This window comes from Agelaius tricolor, unplaced genomic scaffold (genome assembly GCF_023055355.1).
Source record: "Agelaius tricolor isolate 1412-34295 unplaced genomic scaffold, bAgeTri1.0.p SCAF_10, whole genome shotgun sequence".
Classification (NCBI taxonomy): Eukaryota; Metazoa; Chordata; class Aves; order Passeriformes; family Icteridae; genus Agelaius; species Agelaius tricolor.
The window spans coordinates 8,081,291-8,090,440 of NW_027269270.1; positions in this window are offsets into that span (position 1 = coordinate 8,081,291).

Below are 9,150 nucleotides of genomic sequence, written 5' to 3' on the forward strand. Positions count from 1 at the left end.
TCTTTAGCTCATGAGTGTCTCTTAAAGCCTTACAGCAACTGGAGAGAAATGGTAGAGAGGCAGGAATCCATCCTTAACTGCAATGACATTGGTGACATTCTGATAACCTGCCTGATGGCCATGCTGCCTGCACAATACATCCTGGGGAAGAGCCCAGCACGTACTGCCACTGGTGGAGTCCTTGGAAAAAGTGCCATGGATAGGAACATCCTGTGGTTGATCTGTTTTATTTCTACTGGATTTTTGGATAGCACATAATCTTGCTCTGGCTTACAAACATCAACATCAGTTCATCTTGCACGTTCTTTATGAAAACCCTGCCTCTGTGGGTAAGAACTGCGGAGAGTTTTCAATAAAAGAAAGATCCAACAGACTAAAATATGAAGCATTTCCAACTAAACACTACCTTGCCTCTAAGAAATGATGATTCCACCCTCTATTTATTTAAGTTGGAACAAGGTATCAGAGAGGAAAGTCATGACTCCAAGATTGAGTACCTCTGTTGCAGTCTATTCAATCTCCTTTTAAATGGATTTATCTCTCACTGTAGAAGACTTTTACAGTTCACACAGTGTGAATATCTGCTCTATGTTCCTAAAAAACCATGTGAATTACTCTTTATGTGTGCAGAGTACAATAGCTAAAGTTCTGGCATTGTGTATTCCTATACATGTGTTTTGCACAGTATTTTGACTTAGCAATGGCTGGAATAAATAATGCTCAGCACACATGCCTGGTCCCCAGATAAAAATCTATAGATGCAGCCCACACAGATGGGCCCTGCACTTGCACGAAGCCTGAAGCACGTTTGTAAAATTCTGCATGAGTGCAGATGTCTTCCTTGATCCTCTTGCAAGATCAGAAGGTTGGGTCAATGGCTGTGCTCCAGATAATGTCACTATTAACATCTCCAGACATAGCCACAGATACAGCTACAGGAATAAAGCAGGTCAGAAATGAGCTTCTAAGCTTACGGTACAGCTGCCTTACTCCCCTCTAATTCCCTAAATCCCAGAGCACAGTGAGAATGAAAAAGCACCTTGCTGGTAGAAAAACAGTGCCATAAAGCAGCCAGTGTTCAGATCTGGGAGATGAATTTTGGAGTTCAAAAATGTCAAACCTACGTGTCTGGGGAATGGCAAGGTGAGAGTTCATTCTGTTCTTTCTCAAAGCAAAACTATGTGAGTGTATCAGGATATAGCTTTTTTGATTTATACTTCACATTAAGAACAAATTTATGCTTGTATACTAGTACTAATGATTTAATAATGCATTAACATCTTAACTCTGCTGTCCAGCCATGGCAGAATTAGTGACTACTTACAATAAATAATGTTACAAATCATACTGCTATCACACAGCACTTCCTGGCAGGTTTTGCAGTTCCTTTAGCACAGGAAACATGTTTCAGTAGCATATTTTAGTGATTCCATGACTTTTTCTGTTGACTACGCAGGAAACTAATTTTCCAAACAGTATGTTATGGACTCAAACCCACTCTCATGGAAGAGGGGAGGAGAATCCAGTCAGAGAGGCAGGAAAAGCTGTGTCTGTATTACTGGGATGCTCCCCACTAAACAGCAATATCTTGAACCAGTATGCCAAGTAGGGCAGACTGGTTTAATCACCATGGTCTGCAATTCAGCGAGAGACTCCTTCCTAAGTCCCCCACGTCACACCCCTGATTTGCCAGGAGCTTAAGATAGCTGACAGCAGGCTGTACTCTTCCTTTCCAGCATCAGGACAGATGGCCTCAGCTCACTCCAGCAATTCAGTTCAGCTGCTATGAAAAAAGAAACACTAAGAAGCATTCTTATCTCAGCAATGAGACACAGCCAAGCCCTAGAAAGGAAAGGGAACCTGCCTCCCGAAGGAAAGAAAGCATTGTTCTGTCACAGTGAATAGCACCAGCAGGGCTCTCACAAGGCCTTCTACAGGCAGGCTGCTGGAAAGAATTCACACCCCAAACATGGCCTTGAAATAATCTACCCTAGATGCAAATAAGTGGTTAAATTTTCAACAGCTACTGAACTACGGTATTTCTTAGTGCTCTTGAATGTGAAAGACTATCGATAAAACAGATTAATCTGCATCAATATCTCTAGAAAGAAGAGGAAGGGACTGCAAGCATGGCTGGCACAGCATTCCCAACTGTGTACAGTTCTCCCAGGTGCTCGAGCCCAGGGAGCAGCGTGGCCTCAAGTGACTCTCTCAAGGTTTACAGGGGATTTACCAGCTCAGTCCTGGCTTGCACATCTCCTGGTCTCCTCAGAGGTCAGATCCTGACACTCATTCCTGCAGGCCCTAAAACCTACTCTAAGTCCATTGTTTCCAGAGGAAAAAAAATGCCTTCTTTCCACAGAAACATCCAAGTAGAAACTGGGGCTAAAGGGCCAACTTTCAGTGATATATCATAGTTAGAAAGAAACAGAAAACCACCCAAAGTACTGTATCCAATGTGTACACAACATTCAAGAAAACAGCAGATAAAATTAATCATTCACATGCTAAGCAAAATTTTCCCCTCAGAACAAGGTAACAAGTGTCCTCTGATTTACTGAAAGACCCCCCTGACTCCCCTCAAGATGGCTTCCCAGAACTGGTACGGTGACAATTTCTGCAATGAAGACACAGAAAATACTCTGGCAGAGCAGGAAGTCCCAGTATCCACTACGGTGCTTTAATCTCTATGCACTGCTCCTTCTTTACACCCACACTTGCCTGATTTTAAGCGCATAAGTCAAACTTTTGACAACACAGCAGGTGTACAAGACAGTTCCACATTTTAACTGTAAATTAAAAGAGCAAAACAAAACTATTTGCTTGTTAAGACCCTTGTTCTACACAACACTGGGCCAAGACCTTAAATCTCCATCCTCAAGAAATATATTCTGGGGTAAAAAGAAAGCACTTGAGCTAAACATAGTGGTAGCTGGTACTTGATTAAGATAGCTGGAATTTTATTTTGGCTTTAAGCCATATAAAATTGATGGGATGTACCAAGAAAATGATCCAATTAAAGAAAAAACTGTATGAGCAGAACAATATAAAAATTCAACAGATGAAACATGTTTAAAGTAAAAAGTTGAAAGTAATTGCCCATCAGCTGGGGTGTTAAGGAGGAACTAAGAAGGTTTGAGGATTACTACTTTTACCAATGGGAAGAGCACACTTGCCTGAAATTGGGAAGAATAAATAAAATGATTGCTTGTGTTTACAGAGATGATTTGCAATGGTAACAGAAGTATTACAATCAGATGCATATTAATTCCTATGGGAAGAAAAATTTCCAATTTCCAGTAGCAAAACTCCAGAGGCAGGTAACAAGGCAGCATCAAGAATTTGAAAGGAGGCAAGAACAGAGGCAAAACCTTTAACAGATGTGTGAGGAAGTTCTTTGATACCTGAACTGCACAGGAAGTCTCAAAACATCTCCCAGATGGCAATATCTGTATCACACAGGCATCCTGCAGTGGCAGCAAGGATCCAGACTGGAGGCCTCTGACAATGGAGAATTCTTTATAGGCCACGCTTGAAAAGTGATTAAAAATAACACAATGAAAACAGATGCGATTCAAGCAACTACTGATACACACTAAAATGTAAATGTGGTGGTGGTTGTGCTTTGGTTTGGTTTTGCCTGGTTTTTTTAATCACTGCATATCCTATACTACATAAAAAATGACTGGTACATGGCATTACACCAGCATGAAGGAAGCAGAGCTGGCAGCTGACAGGCTCTCCTGAATTGCAGACTTGCATTTCTAACACCAACAGAATAATCAAAGGAGGAAAATATAGTAACTGCAAGAAGTTCGTATTGCAGGTCTGTCTCTAGTCACTGAAATGCCCAAGAAGCTGCCTCAACACAGAGAAGTATACAAAGAAACTTTAACTGGCTGTAAGAGAAAAAGCAACCTGCACCCAGGAGCACAGATGTGGGTTTTTCTTACACATGGGTATGTAAATGCATCTTAACATGGGAAGACAGAATATCAGGGAAGTTATTCTCCCATCTTCAGACAGTGACTCAGAGAGATCTTAATATATATAAGCCACATGAATGCTTATGCATCTACTAACTGTAACTTCTACAAACAGTAAGCAGATGCTATGCATGACAGCATTTGGTAATAAAACATCTCTGTTTCTGTAAACACTGCAGAGGTGTCCCACCAAAATCTTACACACAACACATCAAAATCAAAAAATCATAGGGTGGTGATGACTAGTAGGGAAGCACCTTGGACTAAGACAGACTTGCTCGGCAAATCAAGAACCCCACTTGCTTCTTCAGTAGAATACCAGAGTCAGAGAAAAGACTGGAGAAGTAAGGCTGAGTTTCTTGAATAAATCTTGACCCACTGCTATCCCAGGCCTATGATACTCTGTGTGGAGGTGGCAGGAAATTTCAAACAGAAATTTCATCCTGAAACACAGAATAACCTCAGACAAGAAAAACAGTTTTTGGAAACACACTACTTGATTAAGACACCTGTGCTCCAAAGCACTGCTCCAGCATCAGCCAGGCAGATGATCCAGCCTCCTCCTGCAGGAGACTCCAGCTGCACTGGAATTTGGAGCTCTCATGGCAATTACAACTTTGCTGCCGCTGCGTGGGTAGCAAAACAACCCTCCAGCTTCTCACGAGGAAGTCATGTTCACCATTTTCAAGAGAAAAAATCCCAAGCTGATTTACAAAGTGTGCTGTCTCCAATTTTCTAAGCTTTAAATGAGGCCTGTACCTGAAAAAAACTGTACTTGTATTAAAGGATGAGTTGTCATTGCACTTTATGGATGCCTTACACTAAGTTTAAGTTACCATGGTTACATTTTTCATGATAAATATAACACTAAACAGGAGGGAATGAGAAACAATTATGCCTTTGATTTTGCTTTTTTAAAAACATATCAGGTGTTTGCAATCTTTATTAAGGTACTGACACAATCTGGAGAGGGACTTTGAAGCTGCACAAGGACTTTTTACAAGGGCATGGAGTGATAGGACAAGGGGGAATAGCTTTTAACTGAAAGAGGGCACCTATGAAGGTGGTGAGGCACTGGAACAGATTTCCCAGAGAAGTTGTGGATGCCCCAACCCCTGGAAGTGTTCAAGGCTGGATGGAGCTCTGAGGAATCTGGCCTAGTGGAAGATGTCCCTTCCCATGGCAGGGGGACTAGATAATCTTTAAAGTCCCTTCCAACCCAAACCACTCCGTGAGTCTATGAGTACCCTGTAACTAGTAATGGTATTACAGCAATATAAACATTAACATTTGTATACAGATGTTTCATATATATTGAAATGAGTAAAAAATTCACTCACTGAATATTATGTACATTCCAATCCTGTCAAAATGAACTTAGAACCTAAAGCTACAGAAAGCTCTAGCTCTATCTCAGTAGGGTTTTTAAGTCTAATCTACACATCACTGTCCTAATTCTGTGGAAAAGTAAGATACATGTACAGAAACATCTGCAAACTAATGTAAAGAATAATTAAAGGATTTTGTATATATTTAACTTACTTTTATTGAGTGAGGAAACAGCTTTTTCTGAAGGTCATTTCTTTGGTCTTAAAAACTGAAACTCAAGCCACCTGGTTTTCATTTCCTGCCATATTCCTTCTGTCTCAGCTGCATACTGTGCTAAAAACAAAGGCTCCATTCTTTAATTGTGAATATCAGACGCCTTTAACCTTCATTCTGTTGTTAGTGCCTTGGAATGTGAAAAAGTTAATATACAATATCCTCTTTTATTAGCTAAAATAATAAATGGCCAGTTGCATTCCTTTTATCAGCTGGGCTCAAGACCTGCAGATCCTTGGAGACTTAAGAGTTCAACAGAGACAAAAATGTATGGCTTTCAAAGCAAAATCACTATTTGAACACAGTTCTGTTCTACTGTTTTGGATGACAGGCAGGGATTGAAGGTCACTGTTTCTAAAGTTACCCAAGAAAAGTCTAGAAATAAGTCACCTCAGACCCTGTCACCCTACGGTGGTGAACAGCTGTCACATCTGGTCTCAATCAACAGCCAGGAACCAACAGTGAAGGGCGAGCCTGTTCCCAGGCTTGGATCAGGGATGGTTTTAACAGAAACCACTGCTCCAGAGCAGCAGGACCAGTGAAAGATGGCATTCTTCAGCAAGAAACACAAGCCCTCAGAGGAAATGAGGCACAAGGGGAATGACTTGTACAGCATATTGAAGAATTTTATTGGCCAGCTCAGTGAAGAAGATGGTTGCTAATAAAACAAAAAAACATTTGTCTATGAAGGTGACCAAAATGTCTCCTACCTCTGAAAGGAACAGATTTCCAGTGAAGAAAACAAATGTGTGTAAACTCTGGAGATGATTTTTAAGACAAACAAGCAAGCAAACAAAATCTCTTCCCATCAAGAAAGGAAGCTTTCATAAAACCCAAAACTCTAATTATGACCACTAGTAATTGACAGTCACACTAAGTCACACTAATTGCTTTGAGATCAATCTGATACAATCATGGGATAAATAGATCAGGTCCGTTAATTACTCCCTCCTCATTTATTCAGAATTCACAAAACATTTGCTGCTGTTTAGCCTGCAAATAGATCAGCTTATTCAGAACTTCCAGAACATTTGGCCTGGGGCTCATGTTAGGAGTGAAGAAGCAGCACTCCTTTCCCAGTGGTGTGCTGGATCCCTTTACCAGCCCTACCATGGCTTCCAGGGTACAGCTGGGAGGGGAGAGGAGGGAGGGCTGCACTTCAAACCACACAGGTCACAGGAACCACTGGAGGCCAGGGGGAGCAGAAATCTTTCCATTACTGCTGGTGAGATTCAAGACAGCATATGGCATCACACTGCTGTACACATTTATACTTTGGATCAGAGACTCTCACACTCACCTCTTCCATTTTTATTAAACTGACAAAGAGTGAGATTTTGCACTTGGCTCACAGATGTACATTAAGTAACAGGCAATCACTTTACTTGCACATCAACACTTCCCACAGTTAGTGAAGAACCAAAATTTGAAAGCTGTTTCCAGTCCCACCCCAATCTATTAGTAATGAGGGTATTCATTACAGCAGCTTAAACTGAGGGAAAATATGTTCCTTAGCTTGGAGGAAAAAATGTAGAATTATCAGTGTGATGCAACACTGGCTGAAACTTGATTTCACAACAGTCATTGCACCAAAAGGTTTAAGTGGTCTTAAGTGACAAACTTGTAAAAAGTAACAGAATAGAAACTTGTGCCATGTAATCTCTGGGCATCACATGGCTGTAAAATTGATGAGGAAAACACCCTGGTTTAGTTTGCCTGTGAAGCCAGTAAACAGAATGTATGCCACAGTTGATAGCAAACATTCCTAATGATTCCTAGCATTTATTGCTATGATCATTCTCTTTATTACAACCATATCAAGCTCCAAGCTCTTTTGTAACATGTCAGAAGCTACTTCACAATCAACCATTTTTCAGAGTGGAATTACTTCATTGACAAGAACAAACTATTGGGAGTCTGGCTAAAAACTGAGGACTCTTACATGCAATTTTGGTTTAAATGATCACATTCATACTTGGCTGCACAATTCTTTGAAATTCTCTCAAAAAATCTCAAAACTTTATTCTAGGCATCAAAATCCTGTTCTTGTGAAAACAACCTTAAGCCATCTCAGGATCTCTGAAAAAAGGTGAATTAAACTTGACCTTATGTCTGTAACAACAACCTGTAAAATACTTTCAGGGTTACTTGCAAATCTTTATGAATCAACTTGTTAACTCTGCCTCGAGCAGCAGCTCAGGTTGGAATTTCTGCTGTGCCTGGAAATAAGCTTTGCTGTGCTCTCTTTGGAGGTACACAGAAAAGACCATCACAGAAAATGCAGCGCTTCAGTAATCTGGCATCCCATTTCCTTGTCTGGACAGAACACTGTAACGGATTCAATCTGACTCCTACAATGATTTCACTATAAGATCAAGAAGTTGAATGTAGAAAGCCACTGAACAGGCTCCATCTCTCCACTTGGCTTGGCAGAGGAAGAGCCCCTGTAGCCAGGCTGGGCAAGAAAGACCAGACTATATTTGCACACTGCACTCCCTAGTATTTTCCAAAACAATTAAAATTTGGCAGCTGTGTTCTTCCAGACCCCCTGGACCTGGCCCAGCACGAGGAGCAGAATCAGAGTGGGACTTTTCAGCAGTGAGTGATTCTCCACACATCCAGGAACTGCTGCAGTTACAAGGGCAACCAGGAGGGCAGGAGGAATTCTCTTCAGTGCTCTCACTGCCACTACTGCTACTGTGCCAAGACATGCAAGGTGAAAAGAAGTCTGACTTCCTTAACCCACAGGGGTAAGAGTGCAGCTTTCAGGGCAGCAAATGAGGTGAGAGATGCAGGTTAGAGAGATCCATGGATAACTGAGGTACAAGCAAAATGGGTACAACTGAATCACAACAGTGGCAGTGAAGGAGGTGTTTGTGTGTGAAATTAGATCAGAAGACACAGAAGTGTAAGCAATAAAATGCAACTAACACCAAACATAAAACTGAGGAAACTTGAGATCCTTATGTTCAGCTGCTCTCAGAAAGAAGGTTGGACACCAAAAAATATTTCCCAAACTTTTAAGATTAGCATACCTTAAAGGATAACTGCTAGCCTTGGCTAATTTTAGCTCCATCAGCTCAAGGGGCAGGGCATCCTTTGATAGAGAAGTTCAGACTGTAAGGAAATGTAGGCATATACAACCAATCCATCTTTTTTTTTTCCATTAAAAAGGACAAATGAAAAAAATTTGATTAAATCAGAACCCACATTAAGTGGTAAAATATTCCAAACTAGGAAGAGCCCAAAGAAGTATGGCTTACATTCTCCTCATTCACTGCCCCTATCCAAATGCATAATTGTAATTATTTTTTAAAAATAGATTAAAATAAAAAATCACATACCTTTTTTTTTTTTCTTATAGGCACCTCCAACTCTTTCTGCATACTTGATGAGCCTGTTCAGGATGATCAACTGTCAGTGAAGATTCTGTCCATAGAGCTTCTTTTGCAATTCACTGAGAAAGCTAGGAGCTCTATGTAAATCCAGAAAGGGGGTTAGAGGACAACTGGAAAGGAACTTGGTTCCCTTTAAAAGAAAACCTAATTAAGGAAGTTGAGGG